Source organism: Crocodylus porosus, unplaced genomic scaffold (assembly GCF_001723895.1).
Source record: "Crocodylus porosus isolate Cpor-Errol unplaced genomic scaffold, CroPor_comp1, whole genome shotgun sequence".
Taxonomy (NCBI): Eukaryota; Metazoa; Chordata; order Crocodylia; family Crocodylidae; genus Crocodylus; species Crocodylus porosus.
Window position 1 is genome coordinate 27,293,308 of NW_017728943.1, and position 11,514 is coordinate 27,304,821.

General features: G+C 44.0%; 3 long non-coding RNA genes across 3 annotated transcripts in view; 1 reads left to right on the forward strand and 2 right to left on the reverse strand.

Moving 5' to 3' along the window:
• LOC109319484 overlaps positions 1–5,021 on the reverse strand; it is an 18,184-nt gene extending 13,163 nt beyond the window's left edge. The window contains exon 1 of the long non-coding RNA XR_002103517.1: positions 4,855–5,021. This is a non-coding gene — a long non-coding RNA (uncharacterized LOC109319484). The remainder of the gene's footprint in view (positions 1–4,854) is intronic.
• Positions 1–11,514, forward strand: part of LOC109319486 — an 88,993-nt gene that overhangs the window by 47,143 nt on the left and 30,336 nt on the right. The window lies entirely within an intron of this gene.
• Positions 5,605–6,911, reverse strand: LOC109319485. Its single transcript, XR_002103518.1, has 2 exons — positions 6,173–6,911; positions 5,605–5,879 (listed from the first exon to the last, which is right to left on the reverse strand). It is a non-coding gene; the product is annotated as an uncharacterized LOC109319485 (long non-coding RNA).

The window sequence follows — 11,514 nt, forward strand, 5'->3', positions numbered from 1 at the left end:
CAGCCTCAACAAGAGAAGGCTGAGGGGGGGGAAAATCTAGTGGCTGTTTACAAACTAGTCAAGGGGGACCAGCCAACAGTAGGAAGAGTCCCTGTTCCCCCAAGCACCACCAGGAGTGACCAGGAACAACGGTCACAAGCTGGCAAATGGTAGATTCAGGCTAGACATCAGGAGGCACTACTTCACAGTCAGGGCAGCTAGGATCTGGAACCAACTTCTCAAGAGAAGTGGTGCTGGCTCCTACCCTGGGGGTCTTTAAGAGGAGGTTAGATGAACACCTTGCTGGGGTCATTTAATCCCAGTACTTTTCCCTGCCATGGCAGGGGGTTGGACTTGATGATCTGCTCAGGTCCCTTCCGACCCTACCAACTATGAAACTATAAGATGGCAACCCCCTTCCTAAAAAAAGAGTATTTCTGTGGGAAAGGGGAGGGACTTCTGGTGGCAAAGGTTGGGGGTTAGGGGGTGGGACTTCTGGTTCTAATATGGTGACTAGGGGGCAGGGCAAGTGTCAAGGGGCAGGGTACCTATGCAGCCCCTGAAAGATTGCCCAAACTTGTTAAGCAGCCTTCCACCCGAAATAAATTGCCCACCCCCGAATCAGATATACCATGTAATGGCTTTGGTACCAGAAGCAGAAGAATTGTATTAGCGCTTCATTCCTCCCAAGCTATTTAGGCCTGCTGAGAAACAGGGTATGTTAACTATTTAGGCCTGCTGAGAAACAGGGCATGCCAGTCTAACATGGTGGTACTGCTTCCAATACCTGAACGAGCTGATTCAGAGCCTGCCCAGCATTTCCAAGCACATGCAAAGTACAGAGTAAACATACCCTATGTGCATCATCTGTAAATGGTGAAGAGAATAACACTTCCTCATTGCTCAGAGTACTCTAAGAATAAAGGCGCTAAAGACTGCAAAGTGCTCAGCTACTCCAGTGATGGAGGTCATGTAAGTACCTAAGGCTATATCTATAGGGAAGACTGCAGTGTGATATAAAGGCATGAGGCAGGTGTGAATGAGCCAACTTCCTCAGCAATGTGGAGCTGAGAAACAAAGTAAATTAATTGGACTATGTAGCAGGACCCAGTCTCTATGGCAGGTCATGGCATCCCCCAGTGGCCTACTTGTCCTGCATGCTCCCCTCTGGCCTGTCAGGGATCACGGTGTTATCCTACTTGCCATGCCTTGATGGGAAAATTGGGGATACTGCCTTCAGAGACCAATGTGAGATTTCTGGACTCAGTCTCATTCACCATGGGTACATCTACATGTGTACTTTAATGCTCATTAGCCTATTTTACTGTGCATTAAAGCATTATGTAAAAAACCATGCCACTGTGCTAATGTACAGTAAAATTAGCTGATGCTTAATGCGCAGTAGCCTAAAACCATGCACAATCATTACTGTGCATTAAGGCAGCCGAATGCGCATGTCTGGCACATTAGAGGTACTCAGTTTAATGCACATTAGGAAAAGTACTTTAACACACTTGTAGACATGCCCCATGGGACTCTGACTCCCTCTAGAACTCCCACTCTCTCAGGTTGGGGCTCTGACCTCCTTTGTAACTCCATGTACCAGGCTATTGGCCCTGCATGCCCTACACTGTGTCCTGTCAGCCCTAATCATGGCTTTCTAGGCCTTGACTGCCTCCAGGGCTTCAGTTGTGGCCTTTGGTGACCCCTATAGCCACAGCCAAGCCTTGCAGATTTTACTTTATGCACTTCACCATGCCTGTGCACTACATTTGTGCTCTTTACCACCTTTAGCCCTATCCCAGTTGCAGCCCTCTGAGCCTCTCACTCCATGTGCTGTTCCCCTTAGCCTATGAACTCATTGACCTTGGCCCACATAGCCCACTCAGTCCTAGACTTTTCTGGGGCTCAATGTTAGCCTCCACTCCTTCCCTATTCACATTCTGGGCCCTGGCCCTGGCTTAGCTCTGGCTCCCAGACCCTTGCAAGGCTCCCTGTAAGCCTTAGCCCCTTATTTATTCAAGCACTGGGCCCCTGGCCATTTCTCAGCTCTAGCCCACACAGCCCCCTGAGTCCTAGACTCTGAAAGTGTTCTACTTTGGCTTCAGCCCTCTCTGACATGGAGTATCTCCTCCCCAAGCCCGGAAGCCCATCCATGGCCTTCACATCACCCCTATCTGGTCTGAGTGTTCAGGTCCTAGCAGTTTCCAGTCCTCCACCTGCTGGCTCCCTCCAGTTCTGGGTACTTGGGCTGACTTGGCCCCTTACCTTAGCAGCCCAGGCTTTCAGAGACTCTTCTCTGTCTGCAGGTCAGGCCCATGCTGACCCTCTAGCTCTGGAGCTAGGCTTTAAGTATACTAGGCTCCCTGCCTTTCCAGTCATTTGACCTCTGATTAATTCAGGAGGTTCTGCTCAGCCCCACTTTCCTCCACTAGTCTACCCAGCTGTCCTCCATTAGTTACTTGTCTGCTTGCCCCTGTGGCTTATTGCAGGACATCTTCTCTGTATCTTCCCCAGAGCTGCATACTTTTTTGCACCTGGCTCTGCTCAGCTGCCTGCATTGGATTGCAGCCCTCTAATGCTGCTGTCCTAGTCTCTAAATAGCAGGGGTTAGGGGACCCCACTACTGGCTAGAATGCTTCTGGTACCCAAACTCATTTGTGTTATCTCTCTGGTACACATTGTAGTCCATAATACACAAATACCTAAAGAAAGAAATGGCTTAGTAGTTATTGAGTTTTGTCACAGGAGATACCTAAGCTGTGTGGTTATGGAATAGTTTCCAGCTAACTGAGAGCATGAGTGAAGATCCTTCTGTGGTGTGCTGCCGTGAGGAGCTGTGTTACTGCTCTCAGCCCACTCTACACTTTGGACCTTAAAGGCTTGGTTTATGTGGGCACTTCTAGGACTGAGTGATCTTGAGCAATTTCTTTAGACCTTTTTTGCTCTACAAAATTTGGTGGGAAATCTCTTGAGTTTAGCTTTTGACAAAGACTTTTGTAGCAGTTCCTAATGGCTTCATGATGCCATGAGTGGGTCCTTTCTGGTGGAAGCTGGCAGCTACACATGAAAACAAATAAGGAAGAAAACATAACCCAGAGATTTCAACTCACAAAATGAGGCTAGCCTGAAGCATGGATGAAGATTCATGTCGGTGCTTGGTTCCCAATTTGTTTGGCCATCCTTAACTGTAAAGCAGCTTAGGGACTATTTACCCTGTCATTGCTCCTCTTCTTCAACAATGTCATACCAATTGTGTAAAATTAACGTAGCAGAGTTGCGGGGCAGGGGGAAATTGGTCCTGGAGGTAGGATGTGGGGCTTACCAGGCTGGGGACTGAGCAAAAGGAAATAGCAGCTTAAGAGTAAGGATGTGACTTGATAAGCTTACTACCTTCCAGCCCCAGGACCAGCTTTGTGGCATATTTCTTTGGATTAAGAGCTCAAGACAAACATGATCGTTTCTTCCAAGTGGATAGTTAAATGAAGAGGAAACCCATGCTTCAATGCCTCCTGGCAGACAATAGATCCAAACTCCTATTTCCTGAATCAAACAGAAATAGGAAAACAACTTATATGGAGTGCCCGCTAAAATAATACATCTTGCAAGACTTACCAGTGCATGAAAAAATAGACAGGGTGAAGTAATAGAACTAAAGGGATTTTGTGTGAAAAATCCAGATCCATAAAATAATAGGGCTCCTCTAAATTGGGGGTGGGAGAGGGAAAGAGAGATAGGAGATAAAATTATTCTTTGAATAGAAAAGACCCAGATTCAAAACTGCAATGAGATCCACTAGGTATAGAAGGGAAGGTTATCAAGGAGTCTGGCACAGCTTGTACACCAGTCACGGTTACAGAAAGCTAATAATAAACTACATCAGCTTCCAGAATGCCAATGAGATCACCTGCCCACTGGGAACAGCCACAGCATGGATGTGGTCTGGCTATATCCTCTACCAGAGATCTTACCTTCTCTTTATCCTGACATGTGCCATATATTGGGACAAGGAGATGATGGTGGGGTAGGGGATGAATGCACTGGTTAAATGCGAAGGGAGCCTTCCTTCCCCAGCAAGGAGGATTCCTATTACCACCCACACCTATGACTTCTGGTTGTATCTGGACAACAGCGATTTCAAGGGTCACCGAAGTGTGGCCTACATTTTTGGCAGGATTGATACAAATTAAGCCCCACAAACTCCCCAAGTGCAACTCCAACCCCTTTCTCTCCCCAGTCTACCAGTTCACTCTCTGTTCCCTGCCCTGTGCTCCCTATCCTTTTTGTTGCTGTTTTTTGCTTCTTATTTATGCTCCCTGCCCAGTTTGCTTCTGTGCTTTCTGAAACTTGCCCTATCTGCTGCTGAGCTTCCTGTCCCATCCCTGATCTAGTGTGTGTCACATACAGAGGCTGGCATGTAAGCCACAGGTTGACCACCCTGAGGCTACAGCTATTGAAGTAATGGTAAGTACAGCTGGTTGGAGAGTTTTCAGCATTACCATATAAATTAGACTGATTTCATCAAAACTTGGTTTTGGAAGAAAATGAGAAATAAAATTCCAGTAGTGATAAACATCCAGCTTCAAATTTTACAGAATGAAACATTTTGATTTTCCCTTTTGAAGATGATTATAAAACAAAATAAAGAAAATGAAATTGGAACATGATGCTTCAATTGGTTTGTAAAAGGTTTGTAAATTTTCAGTTTTGCCTCCAATCCAGAACCAAGAGAAATTTTGAAATGTCAAAATCATACAGCTTTAGTGAGAAGTATGAGATGAAAAGTACCTATTAATCCACCTCAATAGCTTTGCCATTAGAATGTTTGCACATCGCACATTTATGGTACTTGGACTCTTATCTAACCATACATACTTGGACAGTCCTAATGTGCCAGTGACAAGGAATTCTGATCCAAGGGTTGACATTCTCACATACAGTGACATTTCTCATTACCATTGATTGGAAAACAGAACCTTAATTAAGGAAGGAAAGAAGGAAACAAAATGTTAACGTTTTTATTTAAAAGCATGGCACACTTATTTTGCATTTGTTCACTAATTGGACCTTTAATTTTAAAAGATTATTGAAAAAATGATTACCATTTTTCATTTGCTGAAAAGTTAATCAGATTTTGATAATTATGTCAACAATATTTTCAGTACATATACATAGAATGTGCATGTGTGTGTATTTATGTGTGTATAGGCATGGATGTAGATATATTTGACTATACCTATGTAGGTGCATGCATGTGTATAGACAGGATTTTTTCATGAAAAATGTTGAAAATGTCAAAATACTTTTGCACAAAGGCCATTTTTAACCCCAAAACTTTTCAACTGAAAAATGCCAAGCAGCTCTGATCTTTATAAACTCTTTCCCAAGCAGACTGACAGCTACATTTCCAGCTCACTTCTGAAGATAGGGAAGGAAATCTCAGAAATAAAATCTGAGCCTTGTTTATCTCTGTATACTGTGACCAACCCCAAGCTATCTGAATCCCTCATGAATACAAATATATTTAGCCTAAATGAACATATATGGGACAGGTGTCCCCATTCTACAGACGGGAAAACTGCGACACAGAGGAGTTACTGGCACACATATTGAACCCATAACTTCTAAGTTTGAGACCAGTCTTTTAATCATAAAACCATCCCTCCTCCTCTGTTTTTGCATTCCACTGGTAAAAATAATGACCTAAAATCACTTCTGTGGTCATAAATGGTGGTTGGCTCCTGTGCCGCATCCTCCCTTGTTAGACAGAGAGCAGGGACTGAGGCAACCATTCATTCCATTGGGAGCACATGTCCTGGGCTGGCCAGTCTGGTTCTGCTGTGAGTCACCAAGCCAAGAAATAAGCCTGGGATTAGCTGCAGTGCTGGTTTCCCCCTGTGCTGTGGGCAGAACAAATGTGGTGACAGTTAAGGGGAAGTCAATTGAAATGTTTCATGGAGCTGTGGCACTGGGCTCAATGTCTACGGCAGAGGGCCTGTGAAGCAAAGGGCTTAGTGTAATGTGCACTGCAACAGGGTCACATTCCTGGAAAGAACTGCTTGCCAAAACCAAAAAGGCAACATCATCCAGTCTGTGCTTTGGGTTTTTTCTTTCCAAGTGCGTCTTTATTCTAAATTCTTTATTAGGACAATCAAAACCTGCTTTGCGTGGACAGTAAGAGCCAAAACCTCACCTGGTGTAAATCAGAAGAGCTCCATCAACTTCCCTGGTTATTTTATACAGTAGAGCCAATTGTATTCTGAAACCATGCAGACAGCTCACTTGGCCCCATGAGTTAGATGTGCCACAAGGAAACTCCCAGAAGTGAACTTCATAGAGTCCTCCACAGAGTATTCTCCTCAATCAGGAGGCACTTCAGGCTTTGCACAATTACTGGTACATTTGCTTCTTCTAAGTAATGCTAACTGGAGTCCTCCACTACTCACTACACAGACACGTTTCCAGGTATAGGTAATAGTGATGTCTCAGGCTCCGCAAACCCATATTCATGGAAATAGTTCTTGTACAAAGAAGGAGGCCCTGGGTATTTAATCGGACTGCTCATGAAAGGAAGACCCATTTTCACAAAGAAGGTTCCCCAAAGTTGTCCCTTATCATCTCTGAAATCTAATCACACATTTTTTTCTTTACCAGGGTTACATGATGGAACATAAAATAGAAGCCTCTGTCCTAATTTTAAGAGACAAAGAAGGGAATTAAAGTGGTGCTAAGGCTGACAGGGAGTCACAACAGCTGCATGATAAAGAAAGATGTGCCCACATGCGAACCGTTGTATGGGGAGAAAGCCAAGGCTAGGGGAAGAGAAGGAAGGAAAGAAGGTATTTATATGAAGCTGCAGCTATAAATTGAATCACTCCATGAGTGTGACTCCATGAGTGTGACATACTTTGGAGCGTGGTGGGGGTCAACTGATTTTTCAGTTCAGTGGCTGAATTTGATAATAATAAAGTCTGGGTAGGCCAAAATTAAAATGTCTATTTTCTTTTTTTTCCCATTTTGCTGAAATTGTCTTAGAAGATCTTTGCTTACTTATATTGACACCCTATTCTCAAAATGAGGATAAGAAACTTTTTTCTCCCTGGCCCTTTAGATTGCAACCTTTCCAAGGTAGAGTTAGGCTCATCCTGTCTGTATGGTACCTAGCTGATTGGGACCATAATCATGGTTGAGGCCTCTAGCAACCATCAGTTGGTACCAGTTAAGTTACCAGTGAATGGGAGAAGCTCTTTCTTTTTTATATAGTTTTACGTTTTGTTTATTGTAATACTTTTATCCCCAAATTATTTGATTCCATTTGAAAATAAAGCAAATATATCCTTAGGTATCCAAGGTAAAACACTATTTTAAAAGTATCATTCCTGCCATGTCATTTAGCATTTAATAAATTAATTCAGGCATGTTTTGAAATAGCTTTATTATATATTTTCTAATTTTCCATTCATAATTACAGAATGAAAAAATAGTAGCTTAGAACATTCCTCTTTAAAAAACAAAAGTGTAGGATGATTTTTAGCCTGAAGTGAAGGATACAAAAACAGGAAGAAACATGTAGGAAGAAAGGGATATATATTTTTTGTGTGTGTGTAAGCAAGGCTTAAATGGAATAATTAAATTTACCATAATCAATAAAATGTGTGAGTCAAGTTTATTGAAGTGGCTATTTCCCGTTGCATAATTTCCCTGGGGGACTTTAATTTTTAATTCAAAAATAAAAATAAAAATGAAATAAAAACACTGAGCACTTATTGTAAATATGCCAGCATACGTGTGAGGTTGAGGAAAGCACCAGACTACATCCAGAAATCAAAGCAGAGCTTACCACTGGTTTGACACTAATTGTAAAGGCTGAACATTTTCTAGAGCCGTAATCAAATATTAACTGCCATGGGGGACTCATTCAGCAGCTCAGAGTAATTCTAATAAGACGCAGAGCCTTTCACCTTCAGGTCACTGGTTCAAATTCAGTCTGGGTCAGTGGTAAACAAAGAGCAAAGCTTGAGTCCAGCTTACAGAGCCAGAAGAAGTAGTGGGGAGCTTCAGAGAAGGAGTAACCTTTTTCTCCTCAGGCTAATGAGCAATTCTTTGTGACTTCTATAGACATTGGAAATCCCCTTATGTCTCTGTGCCTCATTTCCCCACCCATAAAATGACAATCATAAACCTGTTCTCCTCCCCCACCTCCACTTAAGAATGTAACCTTTTTAGATCTGGCATTGCAAAGATTAGAGAATGTTTCATTGTTTATTGGGGGGCTTTTTGTTGGTGGTGGTGATGTTACTACTATTAAAATGTAAATAATAAGTGCACTATATCCATGTGTACTATTAGAGCTTCCTGTACTTTGCTCAAAACACCAGACTGAGTATTAAACTCAAAACAGCCCCTCTCCCCACCCTAACAGAATGATCTGCTGATAATGGCAATGCTTTGGAATAAATCCAGAAATTAAAAGCGATTCTCAGTCAAGTTCTCTGAGGTTCACTTGGTTTCATGGGAAAATCCTTGTACAACTGCAAATTTCATGTGTCTTGGATCCAAAAATCAGAGTCAGTCTAGGCCTTTTAGGTCCAAATTTCCCTGACATCAAAACCATTTCAGTTTTCAAGGCAAACACAACTCTAAGTGACCTGCAAGCATGGTCCTAACCTCATTGTGCCATGCTTTAAACTTCATGTAGTGCCTTCTTTGTTCAAGCTGTATGATAATTTGTCAATTCAGTGTATGTGTAGCAGCCGTAATGTACTTGATGCTGTGCAATGCAAAGCAACAGAGATTGTTCCGGGGCTGAATAACGTATGGGATGAAGTTACACATTACACTTAGATCATACTAAATCTGTGGAATATTAAGCAGTGTTAAAGGAGGAACATGGTGTAAATAGTTGAACATTAAGGTTAACACCATTTCTTGCCTGAACAGTTATGACTTGCCACTCTCAGAAGAGAGTTGTATTACTAGTATGGAGCTCTGGGGGATTTATCACAATGGGCACATGGAATGGGGAGGGGAGGAGAAGCATGGGAGCGGGGGAGCATGCAGCATGAAATCACAGGGAGCAGGAAAACAGCTTTTTCATGGCTCTGTATTGCCACCATGCTAAGCCCCAGTGGCTCTACTAGTAGCACAGAGCTGCCAGAGCATGGAGTGTGCTTTCCCACTTCCCATGGCTATGGCAGCTTCCAGTGCATCCTGGGATGCTGGAGGACTTTTCATGGAACTGGGGCTTCTCCACACACGGGAGGGCATGTCTACACAAGATGCTTAACTGTGCAGTAGCATAGTTTACTCCTGAGTAAATGTGCAGTAGTGCTCATGTAGATGCCTGACCAGAAGCAAATCTGCTCCTGGTCAGCTGTCCACTAGGGTGTGGAAGATTGCTCATGCCTTGGCAGAAGGCAACAGGGAGCTCCAAGCCACCGCTCCAAGGTTGTAATCCTTATATCCCAGCCCCCACTCCGCCATTACAATCAGGGAGTGGGGGGCTGGGAAATCCTTATCTCCCAGCACTGGCCCTGCAGCTGCAAAGCTGGCACTAGGAGATAAGGGTCTCCCAGCCTGAGCCCTGGGACTGCAGAGCTTGGGCTGGGAGGTAAAGGTCTCCCAGCACTGGCCCCATAGTGTAGAGCTGATGCTGGAAGCTCCCTGCTGGCAGGGGCAGGGAACAGGCTGGGGAGCTTGTTCCCCACCCAGCTTCGCGTTCATGAAGCTGAGTAGGAAACAAGCTCTCCAGCATGTTCCCCAGCCTGTTCCCCACTCAGCTCCACACTCACAGAGCTGAGCAGGGAGCAGGCTTCTCAGCCTCCCCCCCTCCATGTGGGGCGGGGCCTGGGAACTGTCCTGGTCAGGGGCAGGTCTCAGTCCCATGCCCCAATCAGGTGGCTTAGGCACAGGGCTTGGAAAGAGCTGCGGTGAGGTAGCTGCTAACTACCCCATCACCAGACTGGGGCAAGGGGCTGGAACCTGCCCCTCCCCTGCAGCAATTTCCAAGTCTTCTGCCTCTGATCAGGGAGCTGGGTACAGGAGGTATTCGCTGACTGGGCAGGGGGACATTGTTCCAGGCCCCATGCTCCCTGCCAGCCCCTGGGCTAGAACCCAGGAGGAGCCTAAAGCTCCCTCTGATGGCAGCAGGGGCCCATTGCAGGGCCCCAGGAAGCACAAACAGTTTGCTGCCATTAGCAGCAAATCTGCTCCCACTTCCCTGCATGTTTAGACGCCTACCTGGAAGCGTTTACTTGCAAGCAATTTACTCATGAGTAAACTGATAATGGATCAAATAGATGTGTAGACATGCCCACAGACAGCAAGGAATATATGCCTGAACAACTGAAGTTGTAAAGTCAATGCAGAGAAGCCAAACATCTGACACAGAATAGCTTTGGATCTAAGACCACTTTACACCCGCAGACGAAGACCCCTCCAAGTATTTAATAATGCACTTTAACTTACAAACCTTCCACATCATCATCAGTGCACCTTCTTTGCTGGATATCTTTAAGACATTTAGATTGTCTTGAAACCTACCCTATACTTGTGTAGGTGAAAAGAAAGACTCTGGTCCTTCAGGAGTGACATGGGGTTAACATGCTGTTATTCTGCCTAACAAAGTAGGAAGCTTAAAAATGTGGCTTTGGACTGAAGATGGCTTAGTTGTCTTAAAGTGAAAGAAGCACACAATGCAACTTTTGATCATTATATACAAATGCCATATTTTTACAAAAACATTTCTGCTATTTATAATGTTTATTTCAGGAGTGGTTTGGGGCCTTCTGAGTATGGGCCCTGCATTGCGCTAAGAAAATAAAAAATCAGAAACAGTCCCTGCCCCAACAAGCTTGCAATCTAAATGGGCAAGACAGAGGGTATTAGGAGCTAAAAGAGCAGAAGCAGACACATAGACAGCGGGAACAATGAAAACACATGAAGTTAGGTCCACACTTTTTTTTGGTTTTGCTTTTTAAATACCTTCATTATGATATTTTGCTGTCTTGCCTTCAGTGGCTTTATGTTGTTATGTGGGTTTTAGCAAGATGGAAATACAAAGAAAGGATGAAAGCAGGGGGTCAGGGACTGTGATGGAGAGCATGGGTGGGGTTGGAGCAAACAGCCAGTCAACACAGATGATGGAACGATCCAAATGAAAACTGCAAGAGGCCATCTGATAACATTGGGATGTGATTGTCCCTTCTCTGGTTGCTTTAGTTACTTTTCAGTTTCTTTCTTTGATGCCACATGGTGGAAGTGGGATGGAGGAGAGGGCTGTATGGGTCCTTATGACCCCAGCATGATCTCCCTATGCCAGCATTTCCCAGACTTTTGACACCTGGGGCACACTTTTTTTTTGTCTTATAATTTGCAGTGAACTTCATGCTTATACCTGAAAAATGTGTATACATAAACAAACACACATGTACATGCATGCACAGACATACACACACATGCACATACACACACATGCTTTTTTTTTTAGGTGTAAGAAGGAAGTGTGTTGTGAATTTCATGTTTGGAATATATATA